General features: G+C 40.6%; 1 protein-coding gene and 1 long non-coding RNA gene across 2 annotated transcripts in view; one reads left to right on the plus strand and one right to left on the minus strand.

The window, feature by feature from the left end:
- Window positions 1-22,154, plus strand: part of ANKH (ANKH inorganic pyrophosphate transport regulator) — a 163,638-nt gene that overhangs the window by 52,451 nt on the left and 89,033 nt on the right. The gene's annotated exons all lie outside the window — the stretch shown is intronic.
- Window positions 11,506-16,218, minus strand: LOC130273709 (uncharacterized). The gene is made up of 3 exons (XR_008844095.1): window positions 16,175-16,218; window positions 11,959-12,210; window positions 11,506-11,876 (listed from the first exon to the last, which is right to left on the minus strand). It is a non-coding gene; the product is annotated as an uncharacterized LOC130273709 (long non-coding RNA).

Consider the following 22,154-nt stretch of genomic DNA (forward strand, 5'->3'; position numbering starts at 1 on the left):
AATAAAATGCACGTGTTGAGTTATACAATGCCGTAACCTGTACCATTTTATGAACAATAACATATTTATACATATTTACATATATTGCAGCACTGTGCACGGTAGTTATATTTTTGCACGCACAATGCTGCCCTATATTAATTTTTCATGGAAAAGCAAATAAAACATTGGATGTATACATGGTATGTATTTAGATGCATATATATATATATATATATATATATATGTGTTGCTTGCACATTGTCTATACAGGTCAGCAGAATTTTTATAAAGTTCCCACTTGCTTTTTACATCCTCCTATTTAACCAAAATGGCAAAACACTTCGAGAAAACAAAACAAAAAAAAATGCTACACGGGAAGTACAGTATTTCGCCTCATACACTCCGCTGAATTTATTGCTATGGTAACAGTGATGACAGAGAATGGCTCAGAAAATGTCGTTCGAATTAGAATGAAACATTGGAGCAAGTGCTCTGAAACCGTTTATATATTATAGCAAAAATTGAATTAATAATGATTCACTAGATATGTAATAGGACATATTGGGGGAGGGGGGGTGCTTATCATTACCTTGCCATTACCTTTTCAATAAAAAAAATGATACTGTAGTGCAGTGTTTTCCAAAAGTGTGTCTCCAGCTGTTGCCAAAGGCTGTCCGGGCATGCTGTGAGTTGTACTTTTGCAACAGCTGGAGACACACCGATTGGAAAATACTGCTGTAATGTATGATATGTATGATCTATAAGAAAACCATAACAACAGCGAACCTGAGCTCGAATAAGTGTATTGACAAACTGGTCACATTCCTTTATACTTTTACTAGTCATGTGACCCTTCGTAAAACTTTCACGCTAAATGCTGAATGTAAAGTTCAAATACCTTTCATCTTTCTGCCTTGTTTCCCCCATTTCACCTGCTTCTTAGACTTTTCTATTCACAGTGCACTTTGGTAGACTGAGATATGCCCTCTGCTCTCGGATGGGCAACGCAGTTTTATATAAAACAGGAGGATTGCTTTTTACAGGGTTTACATTAAAGGAGTACTTTGGCAAAAAATAACTTAAAGGGGTTATCCAAGAAAAAACTTTTTTTTATATATCAACTGGCTCCAGAAAGTTAAACAGATTTGTAAATTACTTCTATAAAAAAAATCTTAATCCTTTCAGTACTTATGAGCTTCTGAAGTTAAGGTTGTTCTATTCTGTCTAAGTGCTCTCTGATGACACGTGTCTCGGGAACCGTCCAGTTTAGAAGAGGTTTACTATGGGGATTTGCTTCTAAACTGGGCGGTTCCTGAGACACGTGTCATCAGAGAGCACTTAGACAGAAAAGAACAACCTTCACTTCAGAAGCTCATAAGTACTGAAAGGAATAAGATTTTTTAATAGAAGTAATTTACAAATCTGTTAAACTTTCTGGAGCCAGTTGATGTATATAAAAAAAAGTTTTTTCCTGGATAACCCCTTTAACCATTATTCACAGGATAGATCGCGGGGTGACCGACCGCTGGGGCCCCCTGCGATCAACGTGACGGGACCCCGGCACTCTCTTAGTGCGGAGTGCGTGTTGTCTACCGGTAGATGGCACGCACTCCATTCATTTCTATAGGGGCGCTGATAAAGCCTGAGAGTTGTACTTTTCGGCGCTCCCATAGGAATGAATGGAGCGCATGCCGGCGGCAGCATTCAGCTACTTATCACCTATCCTGTGGATAGGGGATACGTTCTTTTTCACCGGAGATCTCCTTTAAGACTATTAGTCTTGGTTCATATGGTTGGCATGTATTACAGTGGTCCTTCAACTTACAATGGCCTCAGGTTACAATATTTTCAATATTTACTTTTCTGGACCATTATAACTTTATATTTTAATTATAACTGTCAGAATAGTCACCCGCACAAACCAGTGGTACTGCCTGGTAGTGCGGGTGATGCTGAGAAAAACAATCCTTACAATGCCTGGATCCATTGCTCCATTCGTCTGATATCTCCTTCTTTCAGAATATACAAATTAGCAGTAAATGGCACAGGCGGGGTTACGATTCAGCCTTCGGGCACTGTGACGTCAGTGCTGTTTCTTCGGCTCTCGGCCCGGCTAATCATTATTCACTGCCTCTCTCTGCCTCTACCCCTCCTCCCTGCTCTGTAATCACGTTTACTGCGTATGTGCAGCCTCCTGGCTACACCCGGAAGTGGCCTCAGCGCGGTTATGAAGCCTGCTATGAAGCTGCTCTGAGCTGCTTCCGAGTGTAGCCACCCGGACGGGGAAAAAAGAAACACAAAGAAAACTACACTCCACTTTTAGTAAATCAGGGCCAATGTGCAGTAAAGTTTGCAGAATTTACTCCGTGTGAACATAGCAACATAATTGTTTAAACATACAATGGTCACCTTGGAACCAGTTAACATTGTAACTTGAGGGACCAATGTCCACGCTTAAACAGGTGCCATAAATTGCTGCAATGTGTGCAGCAGTTCACATTGTGAATTGCGACACATTTTTTTGAGCATACAATTCAAATACACAGGAATAAGTGACATGTTAATATTATGAGTGTATCGCACAGAAAAACGCTAGCCATTGATTAACCCCATTAAATGAAGCTAATCTGCATCCATGACAGCTAGTAGAAGATATGGCACAAATCCAAAAGTACCCTCAGAATACACTATGTAAGCATAGTCCTATTGTTAGAATGCAATGATAGCAAAGGTATCACTTTGCCTTAAAGGGGTACTTCGCTGCTCAGCGTTTTGAACAAACTGTTCCGAACGCTGGAGCTGGCGTCAGGAGCTCGTGACGTCACAGCTGCCACGCCCCCTCCCATAGACTTGCATTGAGGGGGTGGGGCGTGACATCATGACGGGCGGGGCTATGACATCACGAGCTCCCGGCGCCAGCTACAATGGTCGGAACAGTTGGATCCAAATGCTGAGCAGCGGAGTACCCCGTTAATTTCCACATTCCCTAAGTCTAAGACTGTCACTGCCAATGTTCTTGTAATCCATCCTCTTATATATACAACTTTAGGCTACGGTTTCTTATTCCTCTGTGATTCTCTTGAAGATATCTTGCGCAGCTCCTGGAATCTTATTTCATTGATCTCTGCACAGCAGAATCCGCTCTATGCAGCTCTGTACTGCAGCACCGTATAAATGATGTCCTCATATATTTCAGGAGGTACTTAGAATAAACTGCAGTGTCACCTGACTGAGTTCCCTCGGTTCCTAAGAGCTTTCCTGTGTTCTCTACATATTAGACGTAGATTATGGTATTTCAGTAATGGTGGTTAAGCCTCCCAATATCTGTTGTAATGATGATAAATTATTGGATTAGGAAATCCCTGCATTAGTTTAAGATAAGGCTACCACCACCCCTTCTTGAAGATATTGTGCACTCTGCCCTAAGAATGTGGTACAGTACAATATATAGCCAGTAAATAGAGATAGTAAATTTTATCTTCAGTACTTCTTTTATGATTCTTTCCAAGCTGTTTATCAGCACGAGGACTGACAAAACTACAATAAACCAGGCTTGAATGTCAGCTATAAAAGAGAAACTCAGAAAGGCCTCTGGCACAAGCTGGGGTGAACAAGAATTTTGTGAGCCAGAATTCACCTGGAGGAGATGTCAGTCTGTTTCCTATATTTTCTGTGACCGATCATACACGGTCTATTACTCAGCAGGTAAAGCAAGGCAAAGTGAATTTAAAGGGGTACTCCACCCCTAGACATCTTATCCCCTATGCAAAGGATAGGGGAAAAGATGTCTGATCGCGGGGGTCCCGCCACTGGGAACCCCCGCAATATTGTCATGCCCCCTCCCATAGACTTGCATTGAGGGGACGGGGCGTGACGTCACACGGGGGCGGAGTCGTGATGTCACGGACTTCCGTTCCCATGACCCTCCAGCGCTTCCGGACAAAAACAGGTGGGTGCCGCATGCAATATTGCGGGGGTTCCCAGTGGCGGGACCCCCGCGATCAGACATCTTATCCCCTATCCTTTGGATAGGGGATAAGATGTCTAGGGGTGGAGTACCCCTTTAATGTTTTTTTCTTATCACAGAGGAAGACTTGTGCAGTTTCCCATAACAATCAATCTGATCGCTTCTTTCATAGTTAAAAAGACCTGCTTCTGCCTAGGTAGACAGCCATTAGGCTGTGCTGTAATACCCGCCGCTCTTATAGGATTCTGGCAAAAAATCCCACCTCAGAATATTTATTGGAACTTCAATCTCTACTCTCTAATGCGAAAATGAATTGATTAATTATGGAATAGGAGTACAACATTCTCTTTAATCCATGGCCAGTGACAGCAACCTTTTATGCACTCCCAAAGGTGCATAAGAATGTTACCCCAATTCCCGGATGACCGATTATCTCCGGGAATGATAATTTGACACAAGAATCCATTCGGTATGTGGATCAAATCTTATCACCTTTTGTCTGTACCCTACCTTCGTTCCTAAAGGATACGAAAGATACCATCAAAAATCCATGGGATTTCTGTTTCCAAAAACACTGCTAGCAAACCTTGATGTTGAGGCCTTGTATAGTAGATTCAGAACAATTTGGATCTGAGGGCAATTTCACACTTTTTTAACACTAAGGGTGTCCATTTCCGGAATCACAATGAGTTTGTCCTTTCACTGCTTAATTTTTTTTCTTACCCACAATTATTTTACTTTTGATCAGAAATGTTATCACCAAATAAAAGGATTGGCCATGGACACTATTTGTGCACCTACATACGCAAATTTGTTTCTTGGGTGGTGGGAAGACACTTTTGTATTCACTGAGCAAAATGTATACACTAATCACATTTAATTTTGGGGCCGATTGATTCATGATATTTTGATTTTGTGGGATGGTGATAGGGCACTTTTTCACGATTTTGTTTTGGCACTTAACAGGAACGAGAGAGGGATGCATTTTACTTCCGAAATCCATGAAAATAGGATTAATTTCCTAGGCCTGACCATCATGATTGATAAAGATGGGTACCTTCAAACTTGCACATACCGTAAGGAAACTGCGGCAAATAGTTTACTACACTGGGAAAGCTGTTTTCCAATCCCTTTTGAAGAAAGGGATTCCAGTGGGTCAATTTTTACGCATGAGGCACAATTGCTCCCAAGAAGAGACCTTTGAAGACGAGAGTTCTAAACTTACCAGGAGATTCCTTGATCGTGGTTACCCGCTAAGTCATATACGTAGAGCTTATATCAGAGAAAAAAAAAACGGGTATCATAAGGTGCATTGGCACTTTTGATGATCGGTCAAGTAAAGTACTAGGGCTTTTGAAACGCTACTGGCCCATCCTTTTGGCCGATGAGGATCTTAATAGTGCTTTTAATGACTATTACTTATTGGAGAGGACCCAATTTGAGGAATTATCTGGTCCATAGTCATTTTTCAAGAGAGAAACTGTCAACTTGATTGACGAACTCTACCCAGGGAACATGCCCTTGTGGGAATTGTAGTTTCTGTTGTTACATGGTGAGACGGCATGAATTGGTGAATCTGGTTGATCAAAGAGTCAATAAGCTATACGATTTTGTAAATTGTAAGAGTAGAGGGGTTGTCTACGCTGCCATATGTACATGCCCAAAAATGTATGCTGGTAAGACCATTCAGGAGCTGAGAAGAAGGGTTTCTAAACATGTGAGCATCATAAATACACATGCAGACATCCCCCTATCTAGGCACATATGGGAAAAGCACAATAAAGATCCCAAAAATCTACAGTTCTGTGGGATTCACCAGATTAGGATGGGCCCGAGATGAGGATCCTTGGATAAAATCCTCCTGAAGGAGGAATCCAAGTGGATCTTCCGGTTAAAAAGTTTAAGCCCACATGGACTAAATGAAGGGTTTTCATGCACAGCATTTATTTGATATATTAACACTTGTTGTTTAGTACAGTTTTTGGTTTGGGACTTAATAATCTTATTTGGCTTGAATGTGGACACATTAGCATGGTAAATAGTATTTTATGTACAGTGGAAATTCAATTGTGCAACCTAGCCTATTTTTACTTGAGTATAGCTTTAGTGATGCAACACTACCTGTAAAGGACCTAATATTATTTAATGTAATCCATCTTTATAATATTATTTACTGTGTCCTCTCCCTTCCCCTGTCTTTGTCCTTATGGTTTTTATGGACTCTATAATTTTGGCTGTGTTTTGCATAAGCACATAAATCTCTGTGCTAAGTATTGGTCTTTGGTGCAGCGCGACTTCGGCTTTCTGCGGATGATGTTCGGGCCAGCGGCGCAGAGCTGTGACTCTGGCGGCCGGGAACGGGTTTGCGCAGTATAGGGGCCGATATGAGCATGCGCTAGTGGCCGCTCTTCTGTGAATACGTCACTATGGAGGAGATGACAGATAAGTGTCTGATGCCTCTATCGGCTGAACACCTGTCTAAGGAAAGCATCACCTTGATCAATTGGACAGGTACAGCTTCCTGTCGCAGTGATTATGATGATTGGCTGGTTGTTCTGATTACATCACAAACGGATGACACATAAGCTCCCCTACTGATACGCCTGCTAACTGTGAAGCTGTGCAATATGATGAATGGTGGAATACCATGAAGAGTGCAATATAATTTAGCACAATACTGTGCATTGCAATATTGTGATCAGTGCAATACTGTCTCTTTTGGTTTTAAAAATGTTGTCCACACGTGGTGTTCATTATTATTTTGACTATTATAAGTTACGTTTTATTGGATATTGGTTGGGTGTTTTGCCTTCAGGGCTATATTCTTGTTTTGAAAAGGTTAAGATTTAACTGCAAGATATGTCATGTTTTGTTTTCTCATAACCCTTAAGGGAATTTTGACTCAGCAAAATCCCATAAGGAATTTGTCTCTGTGATAGTCTACTAGCTATATATATATATATATATATATATATATATATATATAGTAATGCCCCCACTCACTTTGCCCCCATATAAGTAATGCCCCCGTCACTTTGCCCCCATATAAGTGGGTAATGCTAATGACAGATTCCCTTTAATACTTTAAACAAGTATTGCTCTTTGGTATAGAAGAAATCTAATCTTCTATAGGGGAAAACCTCTGACAACAAGAATTACAATGCAGCATCCCCCTGACGCTGTGACTTATCATTGTCATCAGGGTACTGTTTCTGTACAGAACCCTGCTGTCTCACAATGTTATTATTTTTAGCATTTTCCCAAGCTGGTGTAATGTTGTTTTTTTTAGCCTTCCTAAATGTGAGGAATCAAGTTTCTTCTGTAATGTAGATTGTGAATACCCCATATGCCTTTGGTCCCAGTCATATTGGTCCCTGGGCTCCACAAGATTGTTGCAATTTGATTATTTCCCTCTGTATGACACCAAAAGGAGGTACAGTAGAACCATGTAGAAGTCTGTGAGTACCGTATTATGTGCATCGTATTATTAGGCTTTTAGCCATTGCAGTCTTAGTTTTGTTTGTACAAAATTGAATACTGCAAGAGTCAGATGTCCAGTGTAAGTGAATGTATGCAATTCTCTTATTTTCTGATGCATGGACAATGTTCTGGACGTTGTTGTTACCAGAGGACATATATATGGAGGATGTGTTATGTGAGAAGATGGCCCTAGACACTTACCTTCTATAACTGAAAGCCATCGTTTCATTACCAGTATGTCTCCTGAGTGGAATGAATCTATGCTAAGGAGACTTTTTCTCACAATATCTACTCTGGCACTTGTCCCAGATCAGGAGCTCAGTATCTGTACGTTCTTTATGCTTTAAGCTGAAGAACAGAGCAGGTTAGTAGAGAATACAAGAAGCTGTTGAAGAGCGAAATGTCATTTTGAGAACCTTTTACTGTAATATTTAATAACAGAGTAGAGAATGGCTCCTGAGATTATATCTGAAGCTTATAATGATTTTGATACACAATGCATTCCCTGTACAGAGAACATTTACTTCTTTATATTACCTGCTACATAATGATGGTATTTACAGTCCGGCGTGAAACTTGAGATTAAGTTGCTGGGTAATACTGAAGCCTGTAAAACCATCTTCTCCATTGTATTTTGATTTCAGAGTATGCCATTTACTTTAATAGTATTTCCACACTGAAACTAAAAATCTAAAAAAGTAATATGAGGTATTGAATAATTTTCTCTTATTGATTGTAAGGCATCTAGGCCCTGAAGCGGCAAAGCAGCCTCAAACCATGATGGTCCCTCTACCATGCTTCACAGCTAATAAAGGTTTTGGTATGCAGTATCATATTCCCTGTCCTTAAAGTTCAAATTTTGTCTACAACACTTTCCTTGTGGACAGTCCAGGTGGTCTCAGGCAAATCTTAGCCTCTTCCTTCATGGTGTCCTTCCCTCTATGAACACAATTTTGGGTCTTCAATTTTCACATAAACAGAGGTTTTGCCATTTGTAGAGTTTTCTATAGGTCTTTTTTTGTATCTTTTGGATTCTTTCTCCACTCTGCTAGGATTAACTGTTGAGTTCCCTTCTAGTAGGAACAGTCTTGAATTTTCATTCATTTTCGACATGGGTTTACAAGTCTTTAGCATGATTTCTGAAGCATTCTTCAGCTTTGTGGATCTCTATCTCATGTCTTCTGTGCTCTTTCATAGGGTGCTTGTAAGGCTAAAACAACTAATCTGCTAAAGCTAACAACTAATCTGCTAAGGCTAAAACAACTAAAGTTGATAAACGATAATGAAAACTGTTGTAAACAATTTTCATTATTGATTAGTTGGTCCATCGATTAGTTGATCTAAATGGGTAAATGTTAAAGTGGCTTTCAACCCCTTAAGGACCAGGCCCATTTTGGCCTTAAAGACCAGACCAATTTTATTTTTGCATTTTCATTTTTCCTCCTCGCCTTCTAAAAATCATAACTCTCTTATATTTCCATCCACAGACCCATATGAGGGCTTGTTTTTTGCGTCACCAATTGTACTTTGTAATTACATCACTTATTTTACCATAAAATGTACAGCGCAACAAAACAAATATTTATTTATGTGAGAAAATTGAAAAGAAAACCGCAACTTAGCAAATTTTGGAAGGTTTTGTTTTCACGCTGTACACTTTCCGGTAAAAATGACATGTTTTCTTTATTCTGTGGGTCAATACGATTAAAATGATACCCATGCTTTATGCTTTTCTATACTTGTACCGCTTAAAAAAAATCTCAAACCATTTTTACAAAATTAGTATGTTTTGAAATTGCCCTATTTTGACCACCTATAACTTATTCATTTTTCCGTATATGGAGCGATATGAGGGCTAATTTTTGCGCCATGATCTGTAGTTTTTATTAATACCACTTTTGCTTAGGTTTTACTTTTTATAAAAAAAATTTGGAATAAAATGTGACAAAAAAGCAGCAATTTGGGACTTTTTTTTTTTTATGTTTACGCCGTTCACCGTACGGGATAATTAACAATATATTTTAATAGTTCAGACTTTTTTGCACGCGGTAATACCAAATATGTGTATGAATTTTTTTTACGCTTTTTTGGGGGTAACATGCGAAAAACGGCTTTTTTACTTTTTTATTGGGGGAGGGGATTTTTCCAATTTTTTTAAAAACTTTTTTATTGAAATTTTTGTAACTTTTTTTTTTACACTTTTTATGTCCCCATAGGGGACTATTCATAACAATCAGTTGATTATCAGACCAGAGCAGAAGACCCCGGGAGACGGCCGGAGCCAGGTGAGGGGACCTCCGGCCGCCATGTTGGATGATCGGATCGCCGCGGCAGCGCTACGGGCGATCCGATCATCCATTCAAAGTACCGCACTGCTGCAGATGCCGTGATCTGTATTGATCACGGCATCTGAGGGGTTAATGACGTGGACCTGCCAGGCCTGACGCGAGCACCGCTCCGGTGCTCGCGATCATGGCGGCGCGTAAATGTACGTCATGGTGTGCTAAGTACCACGTCACCATGACGTACATTGACGTCCATTGTCGTTAAGGGGTTAAATCACCATTCTATCCATCATAGGTGGTGTTGTGGTTTGGATCTGCTCCATGGGACAACCTCATGTGGAGCAGATCTCATGGATCAATGCAGTACATATGTACCTGTATGAGCAATCTAACGATTGCTCATAGACGCCCTCTAGACAGACTAAAAAATTGTAAGAAATAAATAAAAAATGTTTAAAAAATATATAAATAAACCGATCCCTTGATAAAACACATACACAGAGGTTTTACCTTTGTAGAGTTTTCTATATGACTTTTGCTGTATCTTTTGGATTCTTTCTGGCCCCTTCTATGATTGAATGTTGAGCTCCCTTCTAGTAGGAACAGTATTAGATTTTCTTTATTTTTGGACGTGGGTTTACAAGTCTTTAGCTTGATTTTTGAAGCCTTCTTCAGGTTTGTGGATCTCTGTCTGATGTCTTCTCTGCTCTTTCATAGGGTATTTGTAAGGGTAAATGTCAGAAGCGATAGTGGCATTTAAATGAACATTCTATCCATTATAGGTAGTGTTGCGATTTGGATATGCTCCATGGGACACCCTCACGTGGAGCAGATCTGTTGTCACTGCAGCCATAGGCCTTTGCTAGCCCTGCGTGACTGCCGGGACTCTGCTATCAATAGATTTTGCTTAAGCCAGTCTCTACTAATAGAGTAGGATCTCATGGATCAATGCAGTACCTATTTACCTGTATGAGCAATCCAACACTTGCTCATAGATGTCCTCTAGATGGACTAAAAAATTGTAAGGAAGAAATAAAAAATGTTTTAAAAAATATATAATTAAACTAATCCCATGATAAAAATTCATTTAACAAAACAAAAATAAATATTTTTGGCATCAACGCATACAGCATTGTCTGAACTATTTAAATACGGTATCACATTATTGATCCTGCACAATAAATGGTGTAAACAAAAAAATGCCTTATGCCAGAATTGCTGAAAAAAGTTATCAAAAAGTCATCAAAAATCTGATCAACACCAGATTGGTACCAATAAAAACTACTGATAAGTGGCCAACTAATCGATTATGAAAATAATCGTTAGTTGCAGCCCTAGGTGTTTGCAACAAGGCATGGTTTACACTAACCAAAGACAGGTTTATTAGTGCCTGGGTCTGTACCTGCATTTAATGAGCTAAGTACCTTTAAAACCTGTACGTCCAATGTTATCTCCTTATTGAAACACCTTTAACCAATTAGCTCTTGAAAAAGTCACATAGAGGGTCACTTTCTTCCTGCACTGTGGATGTTTACTTAATATAAGACATGAACAGTACAACTTTTGTGTGTAATATACAATGCATTGTTTTTGTCTACAATTGTGACTTAGACACCAGCCAGATCACATTTTATTAGCAATAATTGCAGAAATCCAGGTAATTTCATTGAGTTTGCCTATTTTATATTGCTATTCTGTGTCTCTTTAGTAAGAAGGCTTTTGCTCACAATGTCTACTCTGGCACTTGTCCCAGATCAGGAGCTCAGTATCTGTACGTTCTTTATGCTATGAGCTGAAGAACAGAGCAGGATAGCAGAGAATACAAGAAGCTGTTGAAGAGAGGAATGTCATTTTGAGAACCTTTTACTGTAATATTTAATAACCGAGTAGAGAATGGCTCCTGATATCATATCTGAAGCTTATAAAGATTGTGATATACAATGCATTTCCTGTACAGAGAACATCTATTTCTTTATTACATGTTACATAAAGACTGTACTGTTGAAGCCAGTTGAAGTCAGGTATTCTGATTAAGGTGCTGGGTAATACTGAAGCCTGCCATACCATCCCCTCCATTGTAGTTGTTAGGAAAGTTTAGAAGTTTTCTGTCAAGTATGTGGATTTATTTAGCTGCTGTTTAGTTATATCTCTTTTCAGAAAAGCTGCAGCAGGGCGAGAAAAAACAGAGTGACAGTAATTTTAGATAAAGAGTGAGGTATGTAGGGGTAAAAGAATGCCGCTCACCTTGTGATGTTGTGCTAGCTGCAGGCACAACTCTGATTTTCGCTTTGTAGGTTGCAGCACGGTCCAGGAGCCGCCAATCGTCGGTACCGCTGGCAGCAGTCGGGAACGTAGCAGGAGGATGATTGCGGGAGTCCCTGGCGGGGGTTGTCCCAAAAATCTGACTTGCGGGAGCGGCGCTGCACCGGGAGGTTGAAGAAGTAGACGCAGGCAGTTAATATGTGATAAATCCCCTCTCGAAATGCGTTGTCCAGCCTACAAAGACAATTTTGAAAACCTTTTTGCCTCTGTACAATCAGCACTTTGGTGGATAAAAAGGGTTTTTCACATATCAACTCCCTGCGTCTACTTCTTCAACCTCCCGGTGCAGCGCCACTCCCGCAAGTTGGATTTTTGGGACAACCCCGACCAGGGACTCCCGCAATAATCCTCCTGCTATTTTTAGAAAAGTTGGGTGACTACCAGTAAACTAATAGGGGATTATTATACCTATCATACTAGTTACACTTGAATTGCAAATCTGCTTGTATACTTTTACGTTGCCTTACCATAAAAGTGAATCAGTAGCAAAGCCAGTGACAGTGTTTGTGTGGGTTCTCTCTAGGTACTCCAGTTTCCTCCCTCACTCCAAAAACATAATGATACGTGAATTCAGATTGTGAGCTCTAATGGAAACAGGGACCCATTTTTGTCTACAGCACTGTGAAATCTGTGTGTGCTATATAAATACAGAATTATTATTATATGACATCACTTGTTGTTCTGATGAGGCTCCATTAATTCTATGGATATGGAATTGAAGACAGTGAGATCAGAAAGAAAACAAGCGGTTCTCTTTGACTTTCCAATACCTTCTTAGAGAGTGTGGGAGGCTGCTTTCACACTATAAAGTTCCTTAGTTTTAAAGATCCGTTATAATGTCTCTTTAGGAAAACCCTTAAAAATGGCCGTTACAAAATTCCATTAAAGTCTATGGGATTTTTCCATTATCAGTTTTAACCCGTCATAGCCCGTTATGAAAAACGGACATTATTTTTTGAGGTGAGAAAAAACGTTACATGCACTTTTTTTCTCCCCTCACAAAATAACGTCCGTTGTTCATAACGGGCTATGACGGGTTAGAACAGATAATGGAAAAATCCCATAGACTTTTAATGGGATTTTGTAACGGCCGTTTTTAAGGGTTTTCCTAACGGGACATTATAACGGATCTTTAAAACGGAGGAACTTTATAGTGTGAAAGCCGCTTTAGAGATGCCAGACCATAGCTATTGCAGTGTGTCTCTAAAACACCACAGTTGCAAGAAAACATTGTCGGGGTTAATAACTCATTTATGAATTATTAATTATGGTCAACAAAAATATTATGACCGTTATGAATTGCCAAAAATACGCAAACAATGCAATTCACCATATCTGGGCCTGACTATTTTCCCAGATATGAGTTCTTTGAAGTAGTGGTAGAAGTAACTTTTGCAATATAATAAAATAATAATGCAGTTATTATAAAAATGATATGTACATTTATTAGGGATCGACCGATTATCTGTATGACCGATATTATCGGCCGATAATCACAATTTTGGGCATTATCGGTATCGGCAATTACCTTGCCGATAAGCCGATAATGCCCCGCCCCCCACACTGCGACCGCCACCCCCCCGACCCGCAGCACCGCACCCCCGACCCACCGCACCGCGTCGCACCCCCGACCGTGATGCTGGGCGGTATACCGGTATGGATTTTTGCCCATACCGCTATACCGGTCGTGCTCCTCCCCCACCCTCCGAGTCAATAAAAAAATTAAACTTACCCTTAATGGGGGTGGTCCGGGCCATCCATCCTTCCTTCCTGTAGTGTCCGGGGGCGTTCCGGGTGGAGGGTGAACCGGTCCTCCGGGCTGTCCTTCTTCTCCGGCGGTCATCTTCTCCACTCCGGGCAGGCTCCGGCCTAGTACGCTGCATAGACGCCGCTACGCCGTGACATCAGGTGCATCGCTGCACACGGGCGTCACTGCGCAGCGGCGTCTATGCAGCGTACTAGGCCGGAGCCTGCCCGGAGTGGAGAAGAGGACCCCCGGAGAAGAAGGACAGCCCGGACCGGTTCACCCTCCACCCGGAACGCCCCCGGACACTACAGGAAGGAAGGATGGATGGCCCGGACCACCCTGACAGGTAGGGGGAGAGAAGCGGGTGGCGGCGGCGGCGGCCTATGGCCCCGCAAAAGCCACTGCAGATCATTGATTTAAAGCGCCCGCTTTAAATCAATGATCTGCAGCGGTGTCGCAGGGGGTTAAATAGCCGATAACTTATACCGGAATATCGGTATAAGTTATCGGCTATTGGCCCTAACCTCCACAGATTATCGGTATCGGCCCTAAAAAAACGATATCAGTAGATCCCTAACATTTATTGATTACAAATGATTAACATTAAGGAGAGTAATAAAAAAACAGACCATAATACAAATGAAATGATAAAGAATATCAAGGATGTAATGTCAGATATGTCAATGATGTATTAGTATGTTTTTTTTTTTATAATATTAAGCTTATTCACAGAAGTAGGTTAGTTCAGACATCATTTATATTACTTTCCATAGAGATCATCAGAATACATGATATCTAAAGGGCATTTTACATGTATAAAATGGGAGTAAACCCCGCCCAGTTCTAACCACAACTATCTCTGGTTAGATACGGTACTAAATATTTAATTTATAGTACGCTACTAATTAGGAAGACTTAAATTAACCCCTTAAGGACCCGGGCTTTTTCCGTTTTTTCATTTTCAATTTTTCCTCCTTAACTTTAAAAATCATAACTCTTTAAAATTTTCACCTAAAATTCTATATGATGGCTTATTTTTTGCGTCACTAATTCTACTTTGTAATGACATTAGTCATTTTACCCAAAAATCTACGGTGAAACGGGAAAAAAAATCAATGTGCGACAAAATTGATGAAAAAACACTATTTTGTAAGTTTTGGGGGCTTCCGTTTTTACGCAGTACATTTTTCGGCAAAAATTATACCTTATCTTTATTCTGTAGGTCCATACGGTTAAAATGATACCCTACTTGTATAGGTTTGATTGTGTATCACTTCAGAAAAAAATCATGAATACATGCAGGAAAATTTATACGTTTAAAATGGTCATCTTCTGACCCCTATAACTTTTTTATTTTTCTGTGTTCAGGGAGCTATGAGGGCTAATTTTTTGCGCCGTGATCTGAAGTTTTTAGCGGTACCATTTTTACTCTGACCAGACTTTTTGATCACTTTTATTCACTTTTTTGTGGTATAAAAAGTGATCAAAAATGCGCTATTTTGGACTTTGGAATTTTTTTGTGCGTACGCCATTGAACGTGCGGTTTAAAAAGTGGTATATTTTTATAATTCGGACATTTCCGCACGCGACAATACCACATATGTTTATTTTTATTTACACTGTGTTTTTTTTATTCTTGGAAATGCCCGGTGATTCAAACTTTTATTAGGGGAAGGGATCATTGAAAGGGTTAATGATTTTTTTTACACTTTTCTTATGCAATATTATAGCTCCTATAGGGGGCTATAACATTGCATTAACTGATCTTTTACACTGATTGATCCATCTCCATAGGAATGGATCAATCAGTGTTTTCGGCGATTGAATGCTCAAGCCTGGATCTCAGGCTTGAAGCATTCAATCGACGATCGGACTGCAGGAAGGAAGGTAAGAGACCTTCCTCCTGTGCTACAGCTGTTCGGGATACCGCGGTATACCTGAGCTCCCTGAGCTAACGGGCAACTTTCACTTTCGATTTTAGCCGCGCGGTTCAGCTTTGAGCGTGCGTCTAAAGGGTTAATAGCGCGCGGCACCGCGATCAGTGCCGCGCGCTATTAGAGGCGGGTCCCGCGTTATATCGCAGGACCGGGACCCAGGACGTACCCATATGTCTTGGGTCCTTAAGGGGTTAAGTTTCCTCGTGGGAATTATTATATCATGTGGTGGAGCAGAGGAAGATCCCAAGAGTCTATGCTAATATGCAATATGATCATTGCATTGATCCCCATAAGACACGCCCCATTCATCTGCAGTAGGAGGGGGTGTGGCTTATAAACTACTATTAGCATCTCATAATTGAGATTATATATGTGAGGTCTGCTCATATACATAACATAATTCTGTCCACATAAAAAATTTAACATAATCAAATAAGAAACCTGTGTATCTTACCGAGAGTACTTCTGGATGAAAGAAAGATGGCTGCCCGGGGTCCATGGAAACGCCTGTAGTCATAACCTGTTATCAGAGAAGAAATTACTTATGGACTAAAGTTTTCTCCCTTGCTCTTCATGGCTCCGCCTCTTCAGGTAGCCTCTAGGAACTTCTCTGATGAGGATGGGGTCCCTCTTTCTGTGTTCTGCAGTTTTCCTTTTTTCCTCCTGTCCTCCTTACACCTGCTTTTAGCTTGTTTTCTCACTTAAAGATCCACCCAAACAAATATCCGATCATCCAATGATGACTGGTGGGTGTGTGTATGGAGATCAGGGCTAGTCACCTGTCTAGTCACATGACATCACAGCTTATCATTAATTATAACTGTATATTCTGTGTGATTAAATTCACCATAAGTGATAGATATATCTATATCATGTATCATGGCTACTATATTTATCATTATATGATATACTATTACTGAATAACTTATCAGGTAACACAAATTATATGATTGGATATCCCACACATTATTTAGACAATTTAATACAGCACTTGACTACATAGCTGTATACATAATAATACTAATCGTTATAATGCCACTATCTATCAGTTATATATATCAATTTTGTTAAATAGGGCAAGATGGCATAATCATGCTACAGAGATCATATTATAAGATCATATATAGGAATGGTCTTATGAAGACATGTATTAATCTGTATTTTACCTTTGGCTGGCTGAATCTGCTCATTGTAGACTGACTCTCAGGGACATGTCTTTTGTTTACAGTCCCCCGGTATCACTAGCTTAGTAAATATGAAAACTATTGTGTGCAATTCCAGCTAACACGGTTAAGATATTAAGATCTCAAGTATTTGTTTCTCTCAAGACTTTTGTCATTGTTTCTGTAAAGCACTGTCAATAAACCATTGTCTGACTTGTTTATCATACCCCTAGTTCCTATTTTCATGTCTCTTAGAAGAGATGACACCTTTTCAAACATTGACAGGAATACACATTTCTAGAGAGATACTTTGGTCTTTCAATTAATTCCACTAAGGCCTATTTACTTGGTGCCTTCTGAGAATTCATACAACATGGCGGCCATTTTGCCATGTTTTGTCTTTCATATACCTTTCATATTATAACATTTGACTATATCGGTACAAAATAACCCGACAACATAAATAAACCCTTTGGATTCCTGCATTGAATATAACTAGAATGTGGTCCATGTTGCTATTATAGACAAACAAAATCTAACTAAACTAATGACACGCAAACAATTGTATGTCTTTTTTTGAGAGCATTAAGTAAATTACCTTTAGGAATGGAGGAAAGGTATGTGCACCTGTGTATTAATGATGCAAAAAAAAGGTGTTCCAGTTGAAGGGTTTATCCAGAAAAAAATTATTTATCGCCCATATTGCCAGGCTGCCACAATTAACATAATAAACATTATATTACTGCTCCCCTGATGTCGCTGGTATCGCTCTCCTATCCTTTGGTGTGGTCTTTATTGTGACACCTCACAATCCAGGGATGTTCTGCCTCAGCCAGCAATAGGCTAAGCGGCAGTGGAATGTATTAGGCTGCCACTCTGCCTAAAACTGTCCGAGGTAAAACATCGCTGTGGCCAGCGAATAGCTGAGCTACAGTATGAAGTATCAGGCCTCAAAAGCAGGATAAAGACAGCACAAGAGGATGGGAGAGCAATACCAGCGATATCAGGGGAGCTGAGAAAGTAAGTTAACGTTTATTATTAAAATTTTGATAGCCAGGGCATAATGGGCAAATAAAACATTTTGCTAGATAACCCCTTTAAAGGGGTACTCCACCCTAGACATCTTATCCCCTATCCAAGGGATAGGGTATAAGATCTCTGATCACAGGGGGTCCCGCTGTTGGGGACCCCCGCAATCTCTCCTGCAGCCCCCCCCCCCCGGCGTCATCACTGCATGGAGCTAAGTTTGCTCCATGCGTGATTACTCCACATACAGGGTCCGGAGTCTTGTGATGTCACGGTTCCGCCCCTTTGTGCGGTCACGCCCCGCCCCCTCGATGTAAGCCTGTGGGAGGGGGTGTGATGGCCCCCTCTCATAGACTTGCATTGAAGGGGGGGTGCATGATGTCACAAGGGGGTGGGGCTGTGACGTCACAAGACTCCTGCCCTTGTATGGTGAGTAGCCGGATGAAGCACTGAGTGTGCGAAAACACCGGTTGTTCGCCTCTGAGCGCTATGCATATCTGCTGCCGAAGTCCCCAGTCGGTCCCGGTTTGAGGAACATCGAGTTGTTCACTTTGTGGTGAGTGCGGATATGTATTCCTGTTTCTTGATATACAGTTTCCTGTATGGTGAGTCATCACGCATGGAGCAAACTTAGCTCCGTGCAGTGATGACGCAGGGGGCTGCAGGAGAGATTGCGGGAGTCCCCAGCAGTGGGACCCCCGCGATCAAACATCTTTTCCCCTATCCACCCGTAGGTAGGTTACATGTGAAGTTTTCCACTAAATTGAAATTTGCCTTACCCAGGTGGGTTGACTGTGGCTCTTGAAAAAAAGCACCTCCCAATTAGTGCTGGGCGGTATGACCAAAAATGTATATCACAGTATTTTTCTAAATTATGGTGGTTTCACAGTATTCAACTGTATTTTTTTTCCCACCAATTTCTCTTGCCCCTTCAGCAGGCCCTGGTGAGCTTATCATATATGACTCGAGGGCACTGCCCCCCACCACCGAATAAATTATCAGCCGCAGCACTCTGTCCCCACATCAGGGAGCTAATCTTATGTTACCGGCAGGCGCTGCTCTGCTTCTCCTCCTGTGAGCACTGCACATCCTCCCCACATTGGGAAATGAAGGATTTGTGAGCCACAGGCGCAGGACTTCTGTTCTGATGGGAAAACGGAAGCTGTCTCCTCCGCCTGCAAGTGCTGAAAGCCAGTGAACACTGCAGAGCTTCTGATCCCTGTCCCTTCTGATCAGAAGTCCTGTGCCCGCGGCTCAAAAATCATTCATTTCCCGACATGGGGAGGATGTGCAGTGCTCACAGGAGGAGAAGCAGAGCAGTGCCCACGGGTCATATATGACTAGATCACCGATGTGGGGACAACGCAATGTGGCTGATGATTCATGTGGGGGGGGGGGGGAGGGCGGCGGGGGGTCGGGCGACCGGTATTGCGGTATATAGAAAATTGATACCTCCCATCACTACTCCCAATTATTTCTCCAGATTGATGGAATAGACTGAAAGGCCACCAGTACGCTATCTTGTTTTCAAGAGCCACAGCAAAGAATACTGAGGGTTGGATATCATAAGGATAGTATCATCGTCCAAGGCTGACACTTTTTGCTTAAGTACTTCACTCGGGAAGGTGTCTGTGTATTGGAAGCAGTACAACAAGGGATCGAGCACCAAGTTAAAAAGTGTGGGGAAGGGTAGCAGTGGTCACCTTGTCTCATCTCCCCTAAACATGTCCAGATGAGGGATGTTTATACCATTTATAAAACGTTCACATATGTCTTTCCTTTTTGTGTCCCTGTGATAACATTCATAACATATACAATGTTTAGATACGTGCTCAGAATTTTATCACTGGCTGCCCTAAAGAAAGTACGGTATTTAGAGCTCTGTATAATAATTGTGAGCTATGTCCTCTCTATTGGTGTAAAATGATTATACACAGAATTTAGGGTAATTTAAAAACATTGCATTTAGTGCTCATGGGTCAACATTTAGTATCTATGTATATTTTTTTTTTATTTCTTTATTAATTTTTTAACATACAATAAATAGATAAAATAAATCCTTAGAAATTCCTAATAACCCCTATCAACCCCCTGCTCCCCCCCCTCCTTCCCCTCCCTCCCTCTTAAGTCAGCCTGGCCCTTCCCTTATACTACCTTTCGTTCCTTACTCTTCACGCTCTCTTCTCGCCTTTCTCCCAGGATAGCCATTTGCTCTTTATTTTTTGTTTTTTCCCACTGTTCTTATAAAACATCATCTCATAAAGCCTAGCCTTATTTACACCTTCCAACCATTCATCCATTGAGGGTGCTACTGGTGCCATCCATTTCCTTAGTATCAAGATCTTTGCCACTCCTAATACTCCCAATACAAGCTCTGTATACTTAGTTCCCCCAGTCTCCAATCCATATATTGCGACCTTGGGTTCAAACATTAGAACCACCTCTGTTCTATCTTTTATTGTTTTGAAAACTTCATCCCAAAATTTCTGCAACTTTGTGCAGTTCCATATCATATGTAATCAGATTTCTCCCTCCTTCCCACATTTGGGGCATTGTGAATTCTCTTTTGCTTTAATTTTATAAAGAAATTGTGGGGAGTACTGTGCTCGATATACTAACATCAAAAAAGACACCCTATTATTTGCATTAATCGTGGAGCTACCAATATTCCTCAACGCCGTTTTCCACTCTACATCTGTCATCCCTCCTATATCTCGTGCCCATCCTAATCTTTTTACTACATCTTCCCATCCCTTCTCCCCTAACATTTTATATAAAGAACTCATGATTTTCCTCTTTCCACATTGTGTTATCCTAATATATTCTGTAATGTCATACCTATTCACCCTTAATTTTTCTTTCAGTGCTTCCCGTCTCCAAGCGTCCCTAAATCGGACATAACCCAAAAAAAATTTCTCATTTAAATCAAACCGCTCACATAACCCCTTCCACTCCATTATCTCCCCGTTTAAGCAAACCTGGTCCATGTACACAATTCCCTTCTCATCCCAGTTCAGATATTCAGAGCTTTTCCTTATTTCTGGGAGGTTCTCATTATCCCATATTGGGGTACACCATATACTGCTCCGTATCTCTGTTATTAACTTCATATTTTCCAACACCCTCCCCAACAACTCCCTCACTAAGTATCTATGTATCTTTACATCATCTGTGTGCATACTTGGCAATTGTTTATTCTCAGTTCCCACTATTCTTTTTCCAGTAGCTTGAGGCACAATGGCCCTAATTTACTATTATAAAACAATGTGTTGGGTTGTGCACCATAAACTCTGTCTGCGCCAGAATTCTGTCTCATTGCAACAGATTTCTGTCTCATTGCGCCAGAATTCTACCTGCACCAGAATTCTGTCAGCGCCAGAAATGAAAAACCCAACCAACTTTCCATTTTACTGAGAGAACCTGAAAATGGGGCCTGGCTGTTGAGAAACCCAACATATTTACTAAGGTTTTCACAGAAAATGTGGTGGATTTCGCTGAGGAAAACCCTACAGATTAGAGCATGTGTAAAAAAAAAATTGTAGGGAATTTAAAACCGACAAAGAAACCTACACAACCTCTTAGTAAATCAGGGCCAATGTGTATAATGCTCATATGACAATGATTCATTGATCATATTAGGGAACCACAATGTATAAATAGAATATATGCCAAAAGCAGCCAAGACCATGATGAATAGTAGGGACTTAGGACATAGTAAATGAATTACGATATAGTAAATAGTTCTGCCTGCATTTACATCATGTTTAAGCTGTATGGAGCTGGCATAAATCAGCATTCCTTTTATTTTATTGAATAAAAACATAGTTTATTACATTTCTTTTTGTATTTTGAAGCAGGATCAGGTATAGACTAGCCGATGGACTTGCTGCAGGTAGGCCTTGGCATACAAGACATATAAACCTATAGGAACCACTTACAAGAGACACTGAATTTCAATAAAAATGTATAAAAAATATATTTGATTAGCTGACATTATTAACATACACAAGACACTGTCACAAATATACAAAAAATATGAGACTGAGAATGCAAGCTCTTCCATCCAACCTGGCAGACCTTGGGAGGATCTACATTGAAGAATGGTAGACAATCCCCAAATCCAGGTGTGTAAACCTTGCGGCAAAAATGGGGATTTTTTTTTTTTTTTTTTTTTTAAATGAAAGGGTCTTTCCGAATGCACTGTGTATCTGATGTTCCTCAGGATGTCAGAGATAGGACTTATAT

Source organism: Hyla sarda, chromosome 5 (assembly GCF_029499605.1).
Source record: "Hyla sarda isolate aHylSar1 chromosome 5, aHylSar1.hap1, whole genome shotgun sequence".
In the NCBI taxonomy this organism is placed as follows: domain Eukaryota; kingdom Metazoa; phylum Chordata; class Amphibia; order Anura; family Hylidae; genus Hyla; species Hyla sarda.